At 39.1% G+C, this 25,700-nt stretch overlaps 1 protein-coding gene across 2 annotated transcripts in view; it reads right to left on the minus strand.

The window, feature by feature from the left end:
• Positions 1-25,700, minus strand: part of LOC122822687 (zinc finger MIZ domain-containing protein 1-like) — a 118,800-nt gene that overhangs the window by 69,004 nt on the left and 24,096 nt on the right. For both annotated transcript variants that reach the window (XM_044101501.1, XM_044101500.1), the window contains exon 2: positions 15,539-15,638. The gene's annotated coding sequence lies outside the window, so the exon portion shown is untranslated. The remainder of the gene's footprint in view (positions 1-15,538; positions 15,639-25,700) is intronic.

Consider the following 25,700-nt stretch of genomic DNA (forward strand, 5'->3'; position numbering starts at 1 on the left):
TCTTTCTTGATGGCTATCATACCGTTAAAATCTCATCTTGGCCCCATGCCTGATACAGACCAGCAAATGCCCAGCATTTCTTCTTCACTCACACAAGCAAAGGTTATGGAGGAGAACGGAGAGTACAAGAGCTTGCCTTCTGACCTCCTGCAGAACCCATCAAGTATGGTTAGCTTTTAAAGCAAAAGCAGCAACTTGTACTGTAAGCAGAGCTGAATCTACGCTGAATTATATTTTAAAAAAGCAAAATATCGGCTTCTTCCTGGGGGCGTTTGAGGAAAATCTACTGCAGCACTCACTCTACGCCAGGAGCAGAAACAGACGGAGGGAGATGAGATGATGCTAGTTGACAGTTAATTCCCAGCTTTGATTCATCCCAACGCGGCCACGAGGAAAACTCCCTCGTCCTCCAGGAGAGAGCTCTGGCTGGAGTCTTTATGTAAGAGACAGATTAGATCATGTCTTGGCCTGTTCACAGACCACAGATATTTACATTATTGGCTCAAATGGCATCCAAATGAGTGCATCATACCCTCATTGAGGACAGAACAGGGCATGCCCACAGCTTTGGTACATTCTCTCCGTTTTAAAAAGAGATGAACAAGATATGCCCAGTCTTTCTTCTCAGGTAATGGATCTAAAAATGAGCAATCTCCAAAGATTGAGTAAATTCTGCCAACACTGATCCGCTGAAACCGAGAATGAGAGATAAACAGATTTCGTCGGCATGTTTAGCAATGTGACGCTACTGTTTCCTGACCTTGAAAAAGCTGCCACTTATGAAAAGCTGTTTTGGTATGAGAGACACTGATTATAGCCCATTTCTAGGCCAGCACATAATCAGTGTCCAAGTTCCAAATCAATGACCTACTTCCAAGTACACACACACATGCATACATACGCTGCAAGGCAAACTCTCTTTTACTAGCTTAATGTGGAGAAAGACGGGAAAATCAAATCTGGCCGGCATTTTTGTTTTGATCTGAAATTTTATCCGAGAGTGGATATTTAAAGAGCCAAATGAGGGCAGCGAGATTTCATAACAGCAGCGTAAGGCCCTTCGCAGAAACGGGACGGTGGCAAGTGGGGTGGGCCGGGTCAGTGGAGTCGCCAGCACCGGAGATTTACCACTGAGAGCAGTTTGGATCTGACCTGGATAAAGTGCAAAAATTGTGGCTTCCGCAGCACTCCTGCGGTGTAAGGAAATGCGAGCAGTGCTTAGTGAGGACAGAACTGCACAGAGCGTAGCCCCAGCATGGCAACTCTTAATCCAGAGCGGTCTATTTACAAACCAACCCACCCCCCAAAAAAACTCCACCTACCCATCCAACACTGCTGCCTCCAGCTCCCCTCGAGCAGATCCAGCACCATGCACCCATGTGCCATTCAGCCATGCAAACAGAGGGAAGCATGTTTTGTCGCCTATAACCATAAAGGGGCTGCCATTAGATTCTGACAGCATGATATTCCCGGGTAAAGCCATGGTTTCTCCAGTATCGCAGTGGTTAACACAAAGATTTTAAATTATATTGTGTGCAGGATTTGTACTGCCAAAGAATGTTTGAAATGTAATAATTGTCAGCGTGTTCAGCTGATTTGTTGGAGTCTCCTTGCAGTAGTTCTCACACCTGAAACTGATGACAGCATCTAAAATGCTAAAGGCAACAGAGGAGTGAGAAAAATGTGGATTTTAAAGTAAAGGATATACATCCGCCAAATCCTATGAATGCAAGATGGATATTTTGTGTGTGTGTGTGACATTTGGTTTTATTATTGGTCATTTATAAATAAACTGCCTAAAATGTGCGTTATTAATATGCATAAATATATATATATATATATATATATATATATATATATATATATATATATATATATATATATTTTTTTTTTTTTTTTTTTTTTCTTTAGTTTTTCTTTTTGTTGACACCAACCCCAGGATGCAGCATGGCAGTGGCAGCAAAATAATGTGGGAATGTTTTTCTTTATCTGGGAGAGGCAAGGCTTGACTGATGGATGGAGGTAAATGTGAGCTATTCCAAGAGAAAACCTGCTACAGTCTGCAAAAGACATGCGACCATGGTTGAGGCTTGACTGAACTCATGCCATTTTGCCCAGAATGACTGAGCAAAACTGTCAGTCTTTGAATGCGCCGAGCTGGTATAGGCATGCCCCAAAAATGTGCCACACTTTTGAGATTTTCATTTGTCAAAAGATATTGAAATAGTTTGCCAATTTTATCCTGCTTCACAATTACGTGCTACCCGGTGTTGGTTTATCTCATCAAATCCCACGTTTGTGGTTGTAATGCAGCAAAATGGGGAAATCGACAGCAGATCAAGACTTTTGCAAGACATCTGCTAATGATTTTTAAACTTTATGGCTCAATGTTTCAAAACACCTTTCAGTAAGTTAGAAAAACCTTTCAAATCCATTTTCCATCACTTTTGAGCAGCGCCTGACAGATGTGTGAATTGTGAGTAAAAACATCCACATAATTGCAAGTATGTTGTGTGCACTTTGGCTTGCTTGAACATTAAGAATAAGCTTAGGGTACCGGTACTTACATATTTTTAAGGCAATCCTGGGGTGTGTTGTTTGAGCCTGCCGCTTGTCTGGAAAGCATTGATCGGCGTAATGACTTTAGTGGAAAAAAACTCTTTCCACAATGGACAGCTTTGTATTGTGGTGTTCTTGTTATCAGGTTCAGACAACAACGAAGCAGAACATGAACATGCCAGCGACTAGAGTAATCCCTCCCTTTCCCTCCTACATCAGGTTTTGTCACTGAGTCAGGACAAAAACCCATTATGCTGAGATGATATACAAACAAATCAATTTTTCCCCATTCATGCATGGTTTCACAAAACTATTCCTCAAGCCCAGAGGAGCAGGCGCAAAATTAGTTTGGCTGAGCACAGGCCGCTAAGAAACAAAGTGAGAATCATCTACCGTGGAAAGTGATGGTAAAATCGTCTTTTTATCAATGAGAGGACAGACGGAGTTAACTATTCACCCAGGATTTATCACAGGAGACTAAATGAATGACTTCCTTTCTTTTTGCTGGTCCTCAAAGGTTAAATGGGTATATCCTGTCAACCCCTTTCCACAGTTCAACCATAAACATGGCCTTATTTGGAGCTTGCACAACTCCAGAAAGGAACTGTGCAACTTAGAGTCAAGTAAGGTCAATTTAAGTGGCAATAGTTCAAATTTAGAGTACAAGAAGGAGGCTTGTTTTGGTCCCAAAAGCCAGAAAAACAGAAATCAATGTTTAAATTTAGCACATAAGCACATAAAGAACATCTTTTTCACTTATAGTGTTTAGTTCAGACAAAGACCTGAATCCAGAACATATGAGGATTAATTGAGAAAATGGAGATTAGGTATATCCCCAAAAGAAGCTCCACATTACAATTCCAGCTATTGAGTTTCAATGTTCTTTTTTTTTTTTTCAAATATGTAAAGACAAAAAAATAGCAATGGAAAATTCGTCCATCCATTTTCTGTACACTCTTGTCCCTAGTGGGGTCGGGAGCAATGGAAAATACTAACAGTTTTCAGTCAGATGGAGGACCCATGGCCCAACATTTGAACATTGTTTTGCATAACTTTGCTCTTTTTGTACCCAACTTTTAGGTTATCTGCCAGGGATCGTTTTGTGTCAGCTGCATCTTGGCTTCTACCTGCCACAGGGACATCTCACAGCTACTTGACAATCTATTAGTTATAGCAATTTTCTGTAATTGACTCATATTTTGCTGTTAGAAAATATACTTATATGGATAAGATAAATCATATCCACCAGGAACAAAATTACACCATTCTGCTCTTGAAGTCCTGATTTGAGATTTGTTGCAACTTGTTCTTGACACCTAATTTTGCACAGAACTTTGTTCTTGCGTGGTGTCTGACAAAATGTATTATATGTAAGTGGTCCAAAATGAGATCCTGTATGCTGCAGCCCTAAGGCCATGACGAGATATTCTGCACTTGAATTATTGTAATACATGACATGTCCTGGTCAACCTTTTCCCTGTTGTAGCCACTTTAAATAAAAGAGTGAATCTCTCTATTCTTGCACACCATGTGCAGACTTTAGTCAAATCTTTGGTTTTAAGATCTCATGTCTTGAGTCTTCAGAGCATGAGTTGGGTCCCGATAGTCAGGTCTAAGGTCTTTGGAGTGTTAATTTAAGTCATATTATGATAAATCAAGTTTTGAGGCTTTAGATCATAAGTCTAAGTCAAGTCTTGGGTCTCTATAGACAGTCTAAGTCAAGTCAAGCAAGAGTCTTTAGAAAAAGAGGCTAAGGCAAATATTGAGTTTTTAGAGAGAAAGAGAGAGAGAAAAAATTTTATACACTACAAAAAAAAAACACTACAAGTAGGCATCTTTTCCTTCTCAATCAACAATTAATTGTATGTTTAAGGCATACAAGCAAACCTAAGTAATTGATGATTTATGAATGTTTGCTTCTAACTAATCATGTTGGATTATTACAAGCTTTAACTAATAAACCTTAGTTTGTTGTACCTAACTCGCTTTTACTTTGTAAACCTATCTTACCTTGTTATACAAATATACATCATCATTACATCGTTGGTACTGTTTGTTTGAATAGTGTGACTGGCAGAAAAAGAACGAGAGATGGAGAGAGTGTGTTTATCGGAGCTCCAGGAAATACCAAGACAGACACACCGGCTCCCCAGCGCTTCAAGCTCATGTGACTGGAAGCACACAGGCCAGATTGTTTGCATGTTTGCTTGGGGGTTGTGATAAGAACATTTGGTTTCAAAGAGAAGTAGAAGAGCATCAGAATACAACTTACCATCTTAGGTTAAATCAGGTTTGGCTGCTTGCTTTTTTGAACAATCAGCTCATTATCATTATTATTATATTTTGCCTTTTACCTCATGTGCCCTGTTACTTGGTGAAGTGCCAGAGTCTTCCTGCTCTCATTGCATTATCATAATGAAAATGCAACTTGAGACTGTAATCTTGCTGCTGCTCAGCACTATTTAGTCATTTACACCCAAAAGCTGTAAAAGCTGCAGCTTGACTCACTTTACTCCTGCCGCATGACTCTAATGCATCAATGTGTGCAGATTTATTTATTTACACTACACGTAGAGTTTTATTATACTAAGGGAGAGATTGAAAGTATAGTGAAAACTGTAGCACCAGGTGATGAATAATGACGAGAATCATGAAAAGCTGTCATGTCATCTTAAAAGGTAATTTAAATCCAATCCAGTGGCTATTATAAAACTCAGAATTTGGATGGCAGCACAGTTTGCTCTCCCTGTGTTTGTACCTGGCATGCAGCAAGCCGGTTGGCAGGAGTTCATGCTTTTTTTCCTGCTTTGATAGCCTTACGTTACAATTAAAATTTCACATAGAGGCCTTTATAGGTGTCATTAAGCATGTTGTCCAGCAAAGAAAAAAAAAAAAAAAAGTGCAATGAGCCAGAATGAATAATTGATATGTCATTTCCATGCTGAGGGGAATCCTCTCATCTAAACTCAACACAGTAACGCGCTCTCATTCGACAGGCTAAAGCAAGGTCAGTGTCTTAAGAGGCCTTACTCTAATATCCAGCAGCAATTAGTGGCTGTGGCGCGGTGGGGTTCACACCATTTGTTAGGAGAGCGACCACAGGTAGTGATTTCCTGCTAATTCATGCCATCACTAAGCAAAATGTAGCACTTAATGAGACTACACAGTGGGGATCACAAAGGCTCTGGGTCAATTTACTTATTTGCATTTTGTGACCTCATTTCTTACCCATGTGCAGTCATTTTGTCTGTGTCTATTTTCATTCTGTATCCATAAAAACACACTTTGTATACATGCAGTGAAACAATTGTGTAAAACTGTATTTTTCTTTGTACCGTAGTTAAAACATTATTATAAATTACTTTGACAGATTAGAACATAATAGTGCATAGCTGCAAAGTGGAGTAATGATGCTTCATGGTATTCAAATGTTTTGCAAATAAAAATGAGCAAATTATGACATTTATTTGCATTCAGCAACCCTGAATTAGTAATTTATAGAACCATATTTCACTGCTGCAAGTGTTTGGAGGCATGCCTCTACCAGCTTAATATCTAAAACAGCTGGTTTTTGGGTTGTTTATTTTTTTGCCCAATCTATACTAAATAGCTCAAACTATATTTGGATGGAGCATCATTTTGCATTTTGCTACAGTTTCTCCATTGTGTTTCCAGTTGGACTTCAAATCAAATCCACACACTGGGTTGCTCAGTTGGTAAAACAGTCATACCATCTGCAGAGGCTACAGTCCTCACTGCTGTTGTCCAGGGTTTCATTCCCAGATCATTTGTTGCATGTCTTCCTCCCCCCCCTACCCTTTCAAATTACTGTTTATTGAAGGCCATGCAAGACAAAAATGTATAATTAGAAAGCACAATGCTGCCACCACCATAATTTTCTTTAAATTATGCTAGTTTTCTCTCACTCATATGATGTATGTATGCATGCACTTTTTGCTATGTCCAATACATGACCAACAGCAAACTGCAATTAAGACTCATATCTTTTTCAAAGCAGAGCAACAGCAGCATTAATATGATAAACTAGCAAACAGCGAAAATAGCTTTTCAACTTGTACAACCATGTTATTTAATGCTAACTTGCATCAATCATCTCCCTTTTGCAGTGATAAGCCCTTAAATTGGTCCACATTCTTCCTTCAGGACGATGAACTGCATGATCGGAAATGGTAAAACCGACTAGTCATATGCATGAATGTATCCAAGGAAACAGGTCCATCTGTATCTAAACACAAAGGGAACAGTGAACTGAAACAAAAAGTCCTAATAAAACGGTAGAGAGATGGACAGTGAATGAGCTGGCGTCAACTCCTTATGAGTCAATCCATTGTGAGGCACACAGCACACAAGTCGAGTTCCCAGTGAATCAGAACAGTCAGCTGCCATCCACCACCTCAAGGCAAAGGGCCAGTCTAGCACAGGACTGCAGACATGTGACCAGCTGTCTCACACAACCACAGTTACTGCATTGAGACGGGGACATGGACAAAGAGCTCTCAGATAAGTTTCTATAATGCATTACCTTCAGAAATATTTCAGCAGGTTGTCTTGGTTTGTTCGGCTCAGTCGGTTTATATACTGCTGTGATATACGGGTCCAGATAGCAGGTGTTTGTAAATCTATACATAACTCTGTCTTGTGATTTACAGTCCGCTGTCAGGAGGGCGCAGTGACATCAATACTGCAGCAGGAGTTTGTCTGGGGCCTAGACGAGGACGCCAAAATACCTCCTTGCTTCTCCCCTCCCGCCTTCCACTGACAGCGATAGACAGCTCCACACGAGCAGCTGTCTAAATATTACTTTTCCCTCATTCCCCTCTTCATCTCACCATTCCTTCCCTCCTCTCTCCTCTCCTCTTCAGTCTCAGAGGGAGTACTTGGCCACTGACCGGCATGAGTTTAGAAGAGACAAATGTTTGACTGGGGCAACTGGGGATGTCCAAATTTGGCACACCGCCGGCATACCGATAGTTCGAAGCAGATCAGTGAAAGGATGGGAATAACTCATCTTGTGCTGACCTGCTTTCAGTGACAACCTGCCACACACACCTGTAGTCTTAATTGGTCATGATAAGGAAACTTAGAAAATAGCCAAAGATTTGATCTTCTCACTTCATCACTATTTGAAGCAGGGATTTCAAGTACCTGAATATAAGTATGCGTACAAAAGCGAAGTCTCTTCTCTTTACTTCATTACTGGCTCAGCTAGTTCCTGGTTTGCAAAGAGTCCCCAGGTGCATGAATATTTCATAGCCACCCTGCTGTCTGTTCCCCTCTGCTCAGATTCAGTCTTTCCTAATCCTTCCCAAAGATAGCTCAAACTCCACCGTCAGTAGCACTTACTCTCATCATCATGAAGCACTTATAAAGAGAAGAGGCAGCACATAAAACAGCTGTTTTTCCCTGATGGCTTAATCATCCAGTTTAACCAACGGGGCTGTCAAAAATAACATCATAATCAAATTGTTTGGTCAAGCAGGATTGTCTGTCATGAAGTTCAGAGTTTTCATTAGCTTGCTCTCTGTTGTGGTTTTCTGGCAGAATCAAGCTGTTTATGTGAATTATGCCCGCTGACTCCAACCGCCTCCTTCCTCCTACTGCTGCTTTGAGCAGAATCAAGCTGAAAAATAATAAAATCACGAAGCACGCAAAAACCACTAGAAGTTGTGCTTATACTCTTAATCTGTTCATTTTTAGCTGCATATTTGATAATGCTTGCAAACACAATATTTAAAAATTGCAGCTTCAATCAGGAAAAGAGATGCTTAAAATGTTCACCTTGTGGTGTTTATTGCGAATGGAAAGATACTGATCTTCTATCTGCAGCTTTTATGCTTAAGCAAATAGCTAAATAAAGCTAAAACTGGTGTGAATGTCCAAAGAGAACAGTCCATACACTGTACCAGTCTTTTCATGAAGCTTCGAGTAAGCAGGCACAATGTTTTTACAAACCTTTCATGAAGTCTAGTTTTTTAATAATAAAGGAATGAAAAATCTGAAAAAAACAAGAGTTAGTGTTTGTAAGCTCAACATTTCTGTTCTTTTGTCCCAAGTTCTGAATCTAGTTTAGCTGATTAAACTCCATCCTGTGCACCACTGAACATTTTAATCTGACTGCCCATGGGAGACAATGGGAACTTATTGTACAATGGAATTTTAAAACTATTGGCTTTAAAACAAGTATTTACTTCATGGGAAATCTGATCTATGAAAGTACCAAAGTGGGGCATTAAAACTTGGTACAAACCACTTCAATGCATACGCATACTCACAGTAGATCCTAAATATATTCAACCATGCAAACAAAAAGAAACAATTAAAGCTCTTGAACCTTCTTCTAACTCCTTTGCAAGACTTTTAGTTTGTACTGTTCTCCTCTCATTGTTTCTCAAATGCTCCAGCCCTCCAAAAGGTTCATTGAACCTTTTCAATTATGTCACTGAAAAAGTGACATAATTTACAGAAGTAGATAACTTTGAACTGCAACAACAGATTCTGACACATCACAGTCCTACAGACCTTTTAGTAGATTTATTCAGTTATTTTTTTACAGTTCCAGTAATGAATAACCCTTGACCTTGTTCACATTTAGCCACATAATATAAACAAACTTTAATATATTTTAGTGAGATTATTTGATTGACCAACATAAAACTACGCTTCCTGCTAGAAGACGAATCAGTCTGCAGACTATCGGCTTCTCACAGATTTTATTCCGGAATTACTCTGGAAGAAGATCTCTCCACAGCAGGATGCTTCACACACCATGTTTTACTGTCTTTCTTGGTCTCCATGATGTGGATTTTTTACGAATGCTCTCCAACAAACCTCTGATGCTATCACAAAGATTGAATTACACTCAGATGGTAACTGGATGCATAGAACTTTATTAAGGGATATCAGAGTGAAATTGACTGAGTGATTACACATGATTTGACATGAAAATGAAGAAAATTTGAAAACCATGCATCAGCTCAATGCGCAATAATACTTCCAATAGACTAACGGGCTGGGCAAGCTCAATGGGTGTGAGTCATTAACAGCACCCACCCAGAAAAAAGCCCACTCATTAAATTAATCTGCTTTTACCCTCACAGAAAACTGAAAATGATTTATATTGGTATCAAGCAAAAGAAGGTTAATTTAGGTAAATTTGAAGAAGCAGCAGAAAGGTAAACCTTTTCCCCAGCCAGCATATGAATGCCAAGTGGTCTTAAATACATTACAGATTGTAATTAATTAATTTGTTGGCTCATGAGGCGCAGCTTGTTCAAGCCATTCATCATGAGCAGGAAATTGACAAGTCAAAGACTTGTCAGAGGGATATCAACTTCAATTTGACATCAAAGGAAGCGAGCACTGCTTCATTTGTTTGGTAATCGCCTCTTTATTTCCAGTGTCTTTGTCTGAGCAGAGCCAGAGCTTATAGCTTACACAAAGCACAGGTCCTCCCAAAAATAACAATAAAAAAAAGATTTGATTTGAACAGGGTCATGGCGACGCGTTGTGTCGCTTTAATGGCTTCCTCATGGTGTGCATCAACTCAGACCGTCAGAGCAGGCAGTGGAGAACATCTCCCTGAGCACACAGGCACTTTGTTCCGCCGCGCTCAGCCTGTCAGTCAAACATGTTCTGACATGTCTCCGACATATTACGAGCGGTCGCGGCCACCTCTGAAGACATGCGCCGGCACCAGTTCAGGGTGCAAGTGAAGGGATGTAGGAGCACGTATCTATGTCTGTATGTGTCTACGGGGAAAAACAGAGATGACGGCACGTCTATTTTTAGTGCGGTACACCGTGCTGTGCTGTTCTGTTCCTAGAACAGGTATTCGGGTCATCTGCTACAAGGCGTGCACCAGGATACCTCCGGCTCTGCTCTCTGACCCTCACCCTCCAGCTCCTACAAGATTGGAAAGAAGGATAGTACTTTAGGGAGGACTATCTGCAAATAGGAGAATGTTGTTTATCCCTCTCTGTTTTCTTGGGTGACTAATGGGCCAATAATTCAAGCGTCACTCTGGCATGTTATCTTGTGCTTTCTCATGGGAATACCACCCTGAAACATCTCTGGTCAGAAATATATTTCTTTTGACATACTCCGCCTTGCAAGGAGTTGTGATGAGCAGGAGCTGGAATAGTTTGGAAAATCCCCATCGCTGCAAAGTTATGAGGAACCTTCACCCCCTCCCACCTTGATAGCTGCAATGAGAGACGCGGCAAGAAGGAAACCTGGTGTTATCTCTTTAAGTCCAGTTACTAACACAGCTCCTGTCGTGTGCCTTCAGCGATCTGATAAACGGCAACAATGAACCTTTAAGTCATGCAGACAGAAAAGCTTTACATGTGAGATCCTGAAATCAAATTATGCAGCGATTCCTTACTGAGATCGAGCGTTGTTGTTCTAGCGTCTCTTACATAATATACTATAATGTTCAACAAGTAAGTGAGTGTTCCCTCAGCTTTAGATCTTAACGTTGGTGAAACATTTCTCCTAAACATATGCTCTGTCTTTCCCTAACAGACTTCTCTAAATTTGTCATAATAAAAAGCCACAAACTCAAATACTTTAATTGATAAAATAAAAGAAAGTACCATATAATTGTAAAGCAGAAGATAAATAAAACATGGTTTAAAATTTCTTACAAATAAAAACCTGCAAAGGACTCCATGTACGACACACTTTTCAGATATTTATTTTCTAGAAATGTGCAACCATGATCATGCACTATACTTTATTTTTGTTGATTACAATAAACCCCATATAAAATACAGCGACATTTGTGGTCTAACATAGAAAAAATGTGGAAAAAGGTCAAGGTAATTTTGAACAACAATTGCAGAGCGTTCATCTAACACTTTCATCTATATTTAACACATACAGACATTGGAATTCCCTAGTGATTATCCTCCTAATAGGCTAGAAGACTGGGAAACCTGAAGTTAAGTAGCAGGCTCTGCTCCCTTTGTTTGCCTTAGCAGGGGTGGTGGACATGTGTGCAGAGGCTGGGACTCTGGGGCCAGGCCCTCTATCCTTCCTGTTCAGTTACCAGAGGCCTCTCACTTATCAGTTCCAGATCTCACAAGAACAGAGAGACAGAGAGACCACTGACAGGAAGGGCTTTTTTTCTCCTCCTGTTTCCTTTAGAGAAGTTAGCAGAATGTCTGCACCTTCACATTGCACAGAGAAACACAGTTATTCACTAGTGCTTCCCCTAAGGCTACAGAGAGAGAAAGAGAATAAGAGACCAACCATAAAAACCTTCGGATAAAAATTAAACCCATAAGCTGAATTATTATGAGGGAATTTGGCATTTTTCAGTAAGAATCATGTAAAAAAAAAAAAAGTCAGAAATTTTAGACATTTCCAATCTCAGGTTCTCTGTCCTTCAAGTTTATGATAAGACATATGATACTAATAGTTCCCACTTCAATTTATAGCATGTGTTTCTAAACTGGCTGGTCTTTAGATATGCAATTTGAAAAACACCTAAACAAGGAAAGAAAAAAGGGGTGAATGAAGGATATAGGGAGGAAATTAAACAAAGGAGAAGGACACAAATAAGGAAAGAGAGAAGAAAATAAAAAGGAAGGACACAAATAGGCCTGTCACAATAACAAATTTTGCTGAGCGATTAATTGTCTCGAAGATTATTGTGATAAACAATAATATTGTTGGAAGATCTTTTTACACTGATTTAATGGAAATGACGTAATAATGCATGTGATTTCCTGCCAAAGATAGATACACTTTATTTCCAAAAGAACACTTAACACTGGAACTGATAAACAAAATAAACTAAACAACCAAAAACAAAAATAAAATGGATTCTCAGTCTCCACTAACAAAAAGTGTACTTGAATAAAAACTAAACAACATAAAGTCAAAGTGTAAATAAATACTGCATTCACCCAAAAGAGTGCAGATTATGAAGTCTGTATACCATATTGCCCATCAGTAATCATTAAATGTAAACAGAGAAGATGGGCACATTCGACTACCTTATGCAATAGTTCACACTACACAATTTTTTGCCTCGATTTTCCCCTTACAGCAAACTTAACGTGACATAAATAGGTTATAATGATTTTCATTCAGTCAGGACTGACACTAGCCACATGCATTGCAGGTAGATTGTAGTATAGCATTGATTAATGCCAGGTTTTAAAATTAGTTAACTGAACTTGTAGCCATTATTTTGTGCCCATTGTTGGACACCACACGGCACGATCGAACCCGATCGAACTATTATACCTAGGATTTCTGTCGGCTAATGTGTGGTCTCTCAGGTTTTGAAAATGGGCCGACAATCCTACAGCTCTAAGATCATGTAGTGTGCCCTGGGCTTTACTCTAAGAAAATGAGGAAGGGAGGATCAGTGGAGAGGACCAGAGTTGAGACTTTTTTCATTCAGTATCATCTACAGAAAGAAAAAAAGGCCGGAAGAGACGATAAAGCCGATAATTAAAATGAGATTGATAGTTTTAATTTATCGTGTGTTTAATTGATTTATTGTTTATCACTACAGGCCTAGATACAAAGAACAAAAAAATTGTGAAGAACACAAGGAAGAAAGGAAAAAGAAGGGAGGAAGGAAGGAAAACATCAGGATGGAATGGAAACAAATACAAGGAAGCTATGGAGGTAGGATAAATATTAGGCATTGAAGGATAAAAGGAGCAGAGGTAGGTAAGGAAATGGAGAGGAAGGACATAAGCTACATGAGAGAAGTAGGGAAGAAATTATGCTAAGGAAAAAGAAATGAAAAAAAAAGATAGGGCATGCAGAATGAGGTAAGGATATTAAAACAAAGAATGTAAAAAGAGTGGACATAAATTATACACAATGAGAATAAAGTCTGGAATTATGAATATGTTTCCATACTCCTGCTTTCATTTTTTTTATACGTATCCAGACCTGGAAATTACTGAAATGAAATTCCAAACCTTTCACTACTGTGAAACCCTGAGCAACAACATAAAGGGGAAAAAAGGACTAATCCACTTTACTGCATCCATGCCATCAAACTCAGAAACATTTTTCCCCACAACAAAAGCTCCAGTGCGAGGGGAAGAGTCTGTCACCAACATCGAGAGAACTGACTGCGAAGCACTCAACGTCATGTCACTGTTTGTGTCACATCCCCAACCATCTCTCCTGCTATCACTGTCTATCCTCGCCTGACATTTCCACAATAAGCACTTTGGTTTATCCCACTCAGCTGTGTGGCAGGCAGATGTTTGTCAGGGCACCATATTTCATAGCATTCAGGCAGCTCTAATCAAGATTAACCCTCCTGATACATTCAGTGAGTGTGTGCTCATTCTGGATGTCCTAAATCCTAATCCATGCCTGGGTTGTATCATATGCTGGACAAACCAAATACATACTTACTTCAATAAGTAAATCTCCTTTATAAAAAAAAAAAAAAAAAAAAAAAGAATAAACATTGAGCTACACATTGCACATTGTGGCTTCTTTATTTAAAGGATATTCATAACCTTGCGGGCATGTGTGGAAGCTCGGACTATATGTGGAACATAAGCACTTTGTTACTCAGTGTAACACCCCAGGAGGTCCTGATGAAATCAACATGTTCTGCCAGCAGAGCCCACACTGGCCGCATACAACCTGCAGCTATCACGTGATTAACAAAGAAATGGTGACATGTGGCAGCAAAAACAAAACTCTTGTTGTTTTAAATTACTGTGTTGACAGACAACACTGAAATCAGTTTTCAGTAACAGGCTTGATATTTGATTCCATCTGCGAACTTGTGAACTGTTACCAGCGAACCACATCAAATTTTTAGCCATATACTTTGAGAAAACTAAGAATCATTATTTCAGAAAGGGTGATAAAAAAGTGCCAAAATTTCAAAGTAGCTTTAAAAATTATCGATGAAGACTTTGAATTCTTTAACAGAAAGTCTGGCCTTTGGCAATGCTTAAAAACTTTTCACAGTAATTTAGTTTGAACAATTTTTTTTTTTTTTTTACAAAGCGACTGTAGAAGCACCGATATAATCAGCACAATCAAATCTATTTAAAGATACACTTGATAATGTGCGGAGTAGAGAGAAGCAAGCTGAGAAGTAAAGGAGTGATTAGTGAAAACTTACAAGACTTTGAGTGTTAGTACTGTACCCAACAACCTGTGTTATACCAATTTAAATCATGTTTATCTATTAAAAGATAGACATAATAAAACAGTGCAAACAGCCTTCCATTCAATTCATTATCTATACTGGATATCTAGAGGCACATGCCGTCTCACTTTTCTGATTCATTCACATGAATGCTGCAGTAGAAACAGCTACGGTTACAGCATGGCATTAAACATTGTCCACTTCCTGGTTATTGGGCATACTTTCACAGATCGGCATCCTTTCTCTGTTGCACAAAAAAGCCATCTGTGGGACACTTTGTGCTGACCATCCATGTTGGGGATGTACCTTTTTGTAGACAATCAATAATTTAAAGTAATTTTCTGAAATCTACTCAGACTGCTGTAATGCAATGGAGCTACGAGACTTCAATGAATAATATCTACCAGCAGGAGGATGCTCAATTGTTTAGCTGGTTACAAAGAGATGTGAACATATAGGTATGAAATAGTTTGTATACAGGTACAAAATGACAACACATGGGTGTGATATAAGAGTACATAAAAGTGAGACTAGACGGAAGATACACAATCCTTCAAGCAGCCCTAGAGTTGCGGCAAACATCGCAATTGGAAATCAGAAATAAAGATTTAGGATATAGGTAAAACTGAGCATAACCCAGGGAAAAAAGTGATGGAACCTGAGTCTGAGTGTATCTAACAAATGTAAAGAATGCACTCAGTTATGACGATATTCATTTGCAACAACACTTGTATATCCTAGATCAAATTTAAAATTTGTGGATCCCTTGTAGCACTAAAAACATAAACAATATGAGAAAAAAACACTTACCTGTCTTGTTTCTAATCCTTGATTTTTCACCACAAGGAACCCCCCCCACCCATCCACACTGCAGGAGGTGAAACACTCCAGCACTTCAAGTTTTTTGTTCCTGAGAGAAATCAAGACAAAAAGAAAAAAAAACATAAATCAGTGTGACATTATTCACTGGTCTCCAAACACTAGATTAGCACATTTGCATATTTCTTTCTGAAAAATCAAGCCCACTCCATGACTTCACTTCTTACAGGTGCCTTTGGGTTTTGAGTGGCCACCATCAGTGCTCGCGAGACTCTTCTAACCTGGTTGGACAAGGTCCTTCATACTCTTGTGCTCGTGAAGGACGGATCTAAACAGCAGCTGATACTTCACACCATCAGAATGCCATTATAAACATCCAACATGAGTAAGTTCATTGTAATGTTACTGTCACAATTTACTCCTACTTGACTTAAATACCTGATAGATACCAACGCTATGGGCAGGGAGTTTGCTTTAGTCTATTAAAACTGTGGAAATCAGCACATCATTCATACCCGAGGTGAAGACCAAAGGACTATTTCAATGAGTTGGTAATTATTTCACCTCTTTGGCCATTTTGTAACTTTTGGTTAATCTTATACTGTCAAGTGTCAGTCGCTGAAAGCCTGGTCCTGACCATTGAATAATTTTTACCCACCTATGGAAGATTTTGTTTCACCACCAACACTAAAAAATATTTTTATAATCTAATAATTTTCTTGTCTTCGAAATTTAAAATGATGTCTATCACCAGGTTATTTAATCTATCATATTTCAAAAGAGTCAACCGTAATCCCCCAAAAAGTAACAAACCATAAAAGGGTGGAAATGATGTGCGATGCAAAGAAAATTACATTTTATGTGAGTTTTGAGTATTTTATGATAATTCATCTACATCTTCTTTCAACAAGGACTTACAAAGGTAAGCAGTTCTTTACATGGGTAAAAATAATTTGCTTATTGGTACAAATTGAAAGTAGAAAGGACAAAATGGTAACATACGAGAACCAAGTGAAGGTAAAAGTTGGCGAAGCAGCACAATGACCAAGAGGCTTTTTAAACTAATTATTCAGAAGGAATAACACCACCATAATCAAACTCAGCCAAAAGATATATGTCAGCACTGGAATGAGTTAAGCAGAAATAAATTCACACATTTTCGAGTTGAGTTTTGTGCTTCTATACAAACTGTAAAGGTAAAGACAGAAAATCCTATTAGGACGTTAACTTATTACTCCAGCTTTATATCTCAATAGAAATGGGTATCATTATGGTTCATCCAGTAAACTCTTTTTTTTTTTTTATCACAAACATCCAAACCAGCTCCTAAAACAACTTAAACTGTTTTTACCATAATTCATACCACAGACCATTTGAATCTTAACTTTTATGTTTACAAATTACACAGCGGTTTGGCTACGTGAGTAAAGCTAGCCATCTAAGTAGTCTAAAATACTTCTTGCAGCAGTAAGGATCCTTGGATAACTAAAATAAAACAACAGTGATGGAAAATGAGGATTTGATGACTAGCTTTTCCAAAAGAGAGAAGAGATTTCAGGAAGTATAGCAAAACTAGTTAAAAACTGTTTAGTGTCTGTGTTTCCGTTTGACATTTGACAATTTCATAATTTTCTATTTGTTTTAAAGCACTACAACACTTCAAAGAAAAACTTGCGTTCCAGAATCTGAAAGAAGAAACATAGCAGATTCGTATACAAAAAAATTAGAAGTTATCACACTATTGTTTATGCTTCAAAAAACAACCCTAACATTTTTCTGATTCTTATAGAACCAAACAAAAGTGGATCAGAATACATGTCATTAGTTTATGCATTCATAGGTTGGAAACAGTGAGTTTTTAATTTCAATAATAATAATAATAAAAAATTTAGAGAATGAAAAACAGATTCATAGTATTTGAATTCCTGATCACAGATCAGAGCCAATAAAGAGAAATATGACCAACTACAATCCTTGCCAAGTCAATTAGTTCATCTTACTTAATTTCTGTCTTGCTGTAAAGTTAAGCATTACAAAGATGACTTTTTGTTAAATAATGAAAATCACATAAATATTAAACGACAACATACAATAACTGTTAGAACTTCAAGAAACAGCATGATACTATTCATATACCGCAATGGACCAGTCAATGGTAAATCCAGCTCCTCTAATGGGGAAAAAGTTCAGGTTGTGCTTTTCAAGTATCAGAACTGTAAGTAGAAACCTTTTAAAAACTGTACTCAGCTTTAGATAATTTTTATTTGTCAAAGATTTCAGATTTTATTTCAGCAAAAATGAAATGAAATATCCTTCTGGCGCTTGCCTTGGCTTTCTGTAGGAGAGTTTTGAAGTGACACTTATTTTGTCCTTTTTGAGTCTCCTTTTCATCAGTCGTCTGCTCTGCAACAAAACAACATGTTATCCATTTGTGTTCCAGCGCCAAGTTTCCTCTGGTTGGGTTGAAATTACAAGGCTAATGTTCCAAATATAACAACTGTCTAAACAACAAGGTGTAGTTTCCCATCGGGCAAAAGAGGGCGGTACCCTTTCCCTTTGTGCTTTCTTTTTAATCCTCTGTCTTTATGACTGCAAGATTTTTCAAGCTGCATTACTCCCCTGCTGGAAGTGGCGTTCTCTGAAAAGAGAAAGTAGAGGAGTGCTGGCGGGCTCAATGGGTCGACAGCGAGGAAGAGGAGGAGGGGGCTGAAGCTGGGTGCCTCCTTTTTAAAGCCAGATTCTCCCCAGATACCTCAGTGCTATTCATCAACAGCTTTTCCAGGTCTGTGAAAAATCAATGTGCTCTGCACTGCAAACAGTTCATAATGACGGGGGATGGAGGGGGGGAAAAAAAGCCCAACTGCAACAGAATTGATTTGTTTAAGTACAATAACACGGCTCTGCAGCGGTGAGAGGGAGGCTAGAGCGCCCAGACAAAGACTGACTGGCAGTATCAAACCCCAAGCAATAATTGACAAACTGCTGGCAGAGAGCAAATCTGAAATACAGAGCCCTGTTATCTAATTAAAGGAGTTTTTCTGTAAATTGCCACCTAACAGAGAAAGACCCACTGAGTCGCAAGTGTGTAATTGACCTGCCGGTGCACTCTGGATACTGTGCTTCACCTATTCTGTGTCATCTATGCATGAAAGTGTAAGCTCAAAAGTGGCAATTGTGTAAGCGTTTGAAAAAACCGCAAGAAAAATCGACGATGGACTCAAACCAGAGACTTTATTGTTAATGGCTGCAAGTTGACATAATACACATTTTCCCATCAGTTTGTATTTCTTCTTTTAAAGCGGACCTTTCCTATCCACTGTCTCTACATACAAGCTCAGTATGAGGGATTTCTGCAAAGTCACTGATGCAATGCAGGCGATTGTCCAATGTCACTACATCCTCTTTCTGGAGGCGTGGAAGCTGCAAGTCAATGACTTGATGTAATCTGCTGGGTTTGCTTATATAGAAAACTTCTTAAGCCAATGATCTGAACTTGACTGCATTTTTTTTATGTCTAGAATCAATTGAACAGTGCAACTGAGTATAGCAGTGATAACTCTCTCCACATCTATTTGGTTATCCGTATTTGCCATCCACATAGGGCTCTTAAATTTCTTCAGCATTTGGGTGCTGGTATATATGACTCGTTTTACATTTTTTGATCTAAAGTGCCTTGAGAGTGTTGTGTGTTTTGTGAAGTCGTGCTACATAAATAAACTAAACAGAATTCAATCACTTATTTCGTTTTTCAGTAGGGATGCACCTAGAAATCAGCTGAAGCACCAAAAACAGAGAAAAAAAAAACTGTGCTGACATCAGTGGTTTTACAATAGTCGCTTATTTTAATAGATGCACACATTGCCGCTCAAGTTATTGATTTGAGAAAGGCAGAGGTGTTATTATTTTGTGAAAAAACCTTTCCTCGCTGAGACATGATGGGCAGACATGTCTTTTATCCAAACTAAACCCTTTTTTCCCATTTGGACCACTTCTTTGTTGTTGTTTTGTTTTTTTAGTCAATTACTTTATTTACTGTATTTTTACATAAATAAATCATGGTATAATCATGGAATCATTTGAGGTATTTATTAAAAAAAATGCTCCTGCAGTTATTACACTATGCATTTTGTTCTGTTTTTTTTCAATCAAGGGAAAAAATGTTTGAGAATATTTCCGCCAGCTGACTGGCAGTAGGCAGTAACAGTGTGTCAGAAGAAATGTATAAATCTATGCTCCATATAGCTTCAAAACTCAAACCTGCACTTGGGTCTCATTGAAAGGACTTTACGCAACTTCCATTTCAATAACTGATCCTTCCTCACTTAATTAAATGTTTGTAAAAGTACATATTTTTTGTTTATTTATCATTGCAGTCATTACTGCAAAGTCTAAGTTGGAAATGTTTGAAAGAAAGTCAAGTAAACAAAATTTTTATAAGACAAAATGTTCTTACATGGGAAAAAGCTGGAAGCCAGGAGTAAATTGTGTCAGGACAAGCCAGCACAATAAAACATTCCTCCCTGCTTCTTTTATGCTGCCCACATAGGTGCATTTATCATTGTTATTATGCCTTCAGAGAGGCCCTCCCAGGTTTAATTGGGTCCTCATGGAGTCAAAATCCCTTCTGTTGCAGCAACCACCCGAGCTGGACAAGCTCATACCTCTTTAGGCAACAGCAGCGTTTACTGGCTGCATGTCGCTCGGTGCAAAGTGGCCCCAAATCCAGCCGCTGAGCCCAGAGGGGGGCGGTGAGAAATGGACGTCACCACACCAAGCCTGGATAATGGCATGAGAGGGACACCTGGGGAGAAACTCTCACCTGGCTCTGCACTTGGCGCTGTTGGAAATGCTCTTGAGAGCTACAGGGCGTCCGTCAACCCAGCCGGCTCACAGGAGCTATTATGTCCAGTACGCTGCATATGCATTTTAACAGGCAAATACCGGCAAATTTGGAAGCGTATTGGGCTTGCAGCATATGCACAAAATGTGCAGCAGGAGGATGACAGAGAGATTTTTGTCCACTCAACAAAAACAGTTAACAAAAAGTAACAGAGCTAGGAAAAAAAAGAAACGGACAAAGAAAAACATGAACATTGCTTCTGACAGAGAAATCAGCAATAAAAATAAGCAGAATCAAAAACACATTAATCATCTCGTGAAATTCCAGCACTGAAACCTTTGAGCTCCCTTTCACCTTAAAAAAATTCGTTCCTCCTGTGAAGACAGTTTTCTGTTTTGCAGCTTGCTCATGACATGCAAAAAAATCAAACAATAAACAGCTTGTGCTTCACACAAGTATCAGACAAAGAGCTTGTTTTCTAAAAAGAGGGGGTGGCATGACAAACGAAGGAATGAAGTTGTTTATGTTCCTTACAGTAATGAATGTTAAGAAAATACATTTCTTTAACAATTCAGAATTACTATTTTCCCCCAATAAACATAGGAGTAATTTTAAAACTGGATAATTAAGTGGAGTTTTTAATTATAAATGTGTTTATCTAGAGATAAAAAAAAAAGAAATTCACACACCTATGGGTGAATGCACAGAGGAACAGCCAATGTTTATTTCCATCTTATTGCCATTTGTTTTCATGTTTGAAGAGGATTGAGAGAGAGGTGGGCCATGTGGTATTTGAAGCAGAAAAGCCACGTGGGGAAATCTATATAATATTGGTAAATATCAACTATTGGTCCAATATATCCATATTGGCTATTGATATCAGCACAAATACTCATAACGGTGTATGTCTAATCCTCAGTATTCCTGAGATGATAATGGTAAAACCAGCAGATGAACAAAGATGCAAAAAGCAATCTTAAAAAAAATGAAATATGTACATTTTGTGGAAACATGCCTGCTCCTCATTCAGGCTGAAGTAAAGCGAAAGAAGCTGCACATACAAAAATAAAGTTGCTCTGTTTCATGTTTCAGCTTTCAACCTCCGTCTGTCATGTAACACGCGTTGAAAATGTTGACTGCCTTGTGGAAATTAAAGAGTTACCAGAGTAAAGAATTACTTCCTTTTGTATTTCAAAATCTCAATTAATACTCTCATGAGTCTCAAATATAAAAACAACAGGGTGTGAAGCTTTAAGCGCTCAACCTTCATATCCAGGATTTAACAACAAGCATACTGTTGGCTTCACTGCAAGCCCATATTAACCCAATTTAGCTGTTACTTCACATAAAGTGTGTCACTGCGGCATTGTAGTAATGATTACAAGCTTACAGATAACAGCTTCAAGTGCAAGGCATCTAAATGGCCTGAGATTCAGCTCAGTCAGCCCCCCCAATTTTCACTCCCAGCTGATTAACGCAAAGGCAAGCGCCTAGTTAACCACTGCTGCTGTAATTACTGAATGGGATGAAGCACACACACACATGTGCACCTTATAAACGAAGACACTCAACTGCAGAAGGTGCATTTGTATACATGTTGTGTGCCACCAGATGAGCATCGCAGCAACCAACAATTATATGTTTTATTTATGCAAATGCAGGTAATTTACTTCCCGCTGTGGATGACTTCCATGATCCAGCATCAGCTGGTAGGAATAGCATCCAATATAGGTTTTTCTACCAATGAAGGGTAATAACTCAGAGAGACGGATGGAGCTAAGGAAGGAAGGAAAGAAGGAAGCAGGAAAGCAGGCGAAGAAGTAAGGGCACAAGGGAGGGAGGGAAGAAGAACAGAAGGTAGGTCAGGAGGAAAGAAGAAATACATAAGTCAAGACAGTTGGAAGAAAGAACAACAGCACAGAAGGAAGAAGAGAACTTTAACACTCTTCTTGGCCCTGGGGCCAAATCCAAACTGCCATTTGTTTTTATGAGGCCCTCTGGAATCTAGATGACCACATAAATAGATCCTTCAAAATAATAAATGTGCATAAATATTATTTTATTTATCTAATCAATGTGTTTTTTATGCATAAACTGCCAAATTACATCAATGTAAAAAAAAAAAATTCTCAAAATTATTTAACTTTTAGAAGGACTCATAAAATACAGAGGCAACTTTATATTAATATTTCTGACAAGTTGCTAATGGGCAGTTTATCAATTTGCAGGACATTCATGCTGTTGAAATGGCTACAAAATGAAAATGAGTTTGACACTCCCACTTTAGACAATTAAGCTGGGAAAAATGTGTGACAATGCAAATATTTCATCATTCACATTATTTTTCCATCCTAACTCCAGACATGGAAAACACTGAAATCAAATTCCTGACTCTTCCAGTCTGCGCATAGTAACCCAGCAGTGATAGAGGATGCAGTCACCATCATAAATAGAGGACTTTAGTAGTATAAAAACAGAGTTTCACTTTAAATTTCCATGTTCTCCCATCTTCCCAAGAGTGAGCTAATGCTCATGAGTCCTGCATGAATTGATGGCTTTAATATTGTCTCTCCTCCTACTCTTCCCTCTGTAGTATATCTTGTTTCAAACGCGAGAGCAGCTCGAGAGGGTGCTTGTGTTTTTCTTCCTTTGTTTCCAGTGCTTCCCTATCAGAGCGGGAAGGTGGTAGCAACTCCCACGGGGGAGATAGAGATAGAGGTGTAGGCTGCCTGCAGAGCGCTGAAGCAAAGAAAAGCCTCGCCGTCTATCCATCTCGTCCCACCCCTTTCATGGCCCTTCATCTGCAAACCAAATTCTCTGCTTAGCAGCAAAACATTCCTATTTGGTCACCTGGACTTTTTATTTATTTATTTTTTTCTTCACAATATCACCAGCCTGAGTGCCCAGGAGAGTTTACCATAAAGTAATGAAGACAAGGAATGCAGATCCTTCAGCCAGCTGCAAAGGAAAGGAGCATGTAATGAGCTCTGATAAGTCAGAAGAAATAACCTGTATTTGCATTTTCAACCCCGTTCTTCATCTCGCTCCCCTATTATTGCCTCCTCTGTCTCATAATATGAAAAAAAAAAAAAAATGAAAAAGCAATGGGAGAGAAAAAGAAGGGGGAGCTGACATATACACAGAGGAATCCAGGGAGTAAAAAGAGAGCGCATTACTACTGGGAGGGGAAAAATGATTAAAGGCTGAGATGAACACAATCTGCTGGTTCTAGAGGAAAGCGGAAGGACCTTCCAGAGCATGTAAGCGTTGCCTCTCGACCTGACACGCAATTCAGCTCAACCATGATTATGCTGACTGGAGCCCATTACCATTTGCCCCATTGGTATGTTCTTTTGGCATGAACATATCATGCCCAAACAATCATTAGCTGGACCAGATTGTTAACTCAAATGAATGCGCAGCTACCTACTGAGCATAATAAAAATGACAGATTAAACACAGAATTAGAAACAGATTTGTGCGTGCGGGATTTCTCATGGTTTCTGATTGTTGCAGCTAATCAGTGTTCAGTTGACTCACTTGGTGGAGACTCTTGAGGCGCAAACGAGCAAAGAGAAGAAAAAAAAAAGAAGAAAAAAATCCCCCAGCAAAACATCAATAATGAAGAGAAGGAGACGGAGGGGAAGAAAACAAAGCTGCTCATAACAAATGGGAAAACAGGCGAAGCGTCTCATTGCAAGAATGCTAACGACAATCAATTAGCAATTCCTCATGATCTTGGGTGCGTTGGAGTATAAGGTGTCTTAATGAGTCCCATTTCCATTAGGCGTTCGGCTCGAGAGGCAACGAGGAGGAGGCTGCATCCACCGGCTCCTCCATCTCGGTGCCTAATGACTGCAAGAGTGGATTACACCATCAACTCCTCGCTTCTCTTTGTTTATCCCCCATGTAAATAATGGTCAACCATTTCAATGCATTAAATGGGCCACTCTAAAAGCAGAGTATGAGGAAGAGGAGGAGGAGCGCAAGTGTTTTGGAACCCATCCTTCAGTGATCTCCAGGAAATTGGCTAACACCGGCCATGTGGTTCAGTGGCAGAGAAGTAGACGCTTGACGGATGTGTAGTTAACAATGAAACGAACACTCACCGGCCACTTTATTGGGTACATATGTTCAATTAACACAGATAGCGGCTCAGGGAATCACAAGGCAGCTACCAAAAAGATAAAATATCCAGTGATCAGAAGACAATAATGTCTTGTTGATGTCAGATTAGTTAGATTTACACTTTTAGTGCAAACTATGTCCTGCAGTACCTCAGTAGTGTTGCTCACCTAGTTCTACTAATTGATTAAACGCATTACAGATAAGTTTGAAAAACTGAGAAATAGGTCTTTGAGAACCTGGAGAGCATGATTTCTCTGAAAAAAAAGTTCAGGTTTTGACAGGTTAAATCTAAAACAACTGGATGAGAACAGCTAGAAGAATCCTGATTGGTGCATATCTGAAATAGATCTTTTCCAACAGTTAAAAGTTAATTTGGTTTCATCACTATAAATGTAACTTTGATGTCTGGATCTGAATCTGAGCAATCACTGCAATAAAAAGTCTCATGCCTCAAATTATACCCAGCAGTTGCAATACTTTTCCCCCCTGGGCTGCGCAGATCAATATTTTACCCAAGGCTCCATCACTCCATTTCTATTTTCCTGTCTCCCTCTGACACTCTCTGGTTTCTCTCTTGTCACAGCGCCGGACAGGATGAAAATTAAACGCCTCAGCAGAAAAACACACAAGTGGAAATGATCGGCCCGCTCCGGCCACTCGGGTCATGAATTCAGCTTAACTGTGCTTATCGCCGGCTGCTGCTATTAGTCTTAATAGCCCCGGCCGACAGCCCGCCCTCGAGATGAGATGGACGCCTTCTCCCGTACAACCAGCATTGGACAGGTGATTCTCATCTGCGATCTTTTCACATGTCATAGTGAAGGTAACGTTGCCTAAACAACAGCTGCCAGTTTGTTGGCTTATGGGCCATTTCACGCAGCGGAGACATTATGAATAGAATAATTACTAATTCAGTCTGGGGAGTATCTCATTCAACCCTTCCAATGCATGCATGCATGCGTATGTATTTACTCAAAAAAACTTCTTCATCATTCCTGCTGTACAAAAACAAACATAAAATCGACCTCAGCTCTGCAGAATTTCAGCATTAAAACATCTATTTCATTCATGGCAAGACAAAGTATTTCTGGGGCCAAGATATGTATCTGTGGCATTATGTTTTGCTGATCAAAACAATATTTCTCTTCTTTGTGAGCTAAAGGTTTCTTTCAACAGCCAGCCAGG

The sequence above is a fragment of the Gambusia affinis genome, linkage group LG20, assembly GCF_019740435.1.
Source record: "Gambusia affinis linkage group LG20, SWU_Gaff_1.0, whole genome shotgun sequence".
In the NCBI taxonomy this organism is placed as follows: domain Eukaryota; kingdom Metazoa; phylum Chordata; class Actinopteri; order Cyprinodontiformes; family Poeciliidae; genus Gambusia; species Gambusia affinis.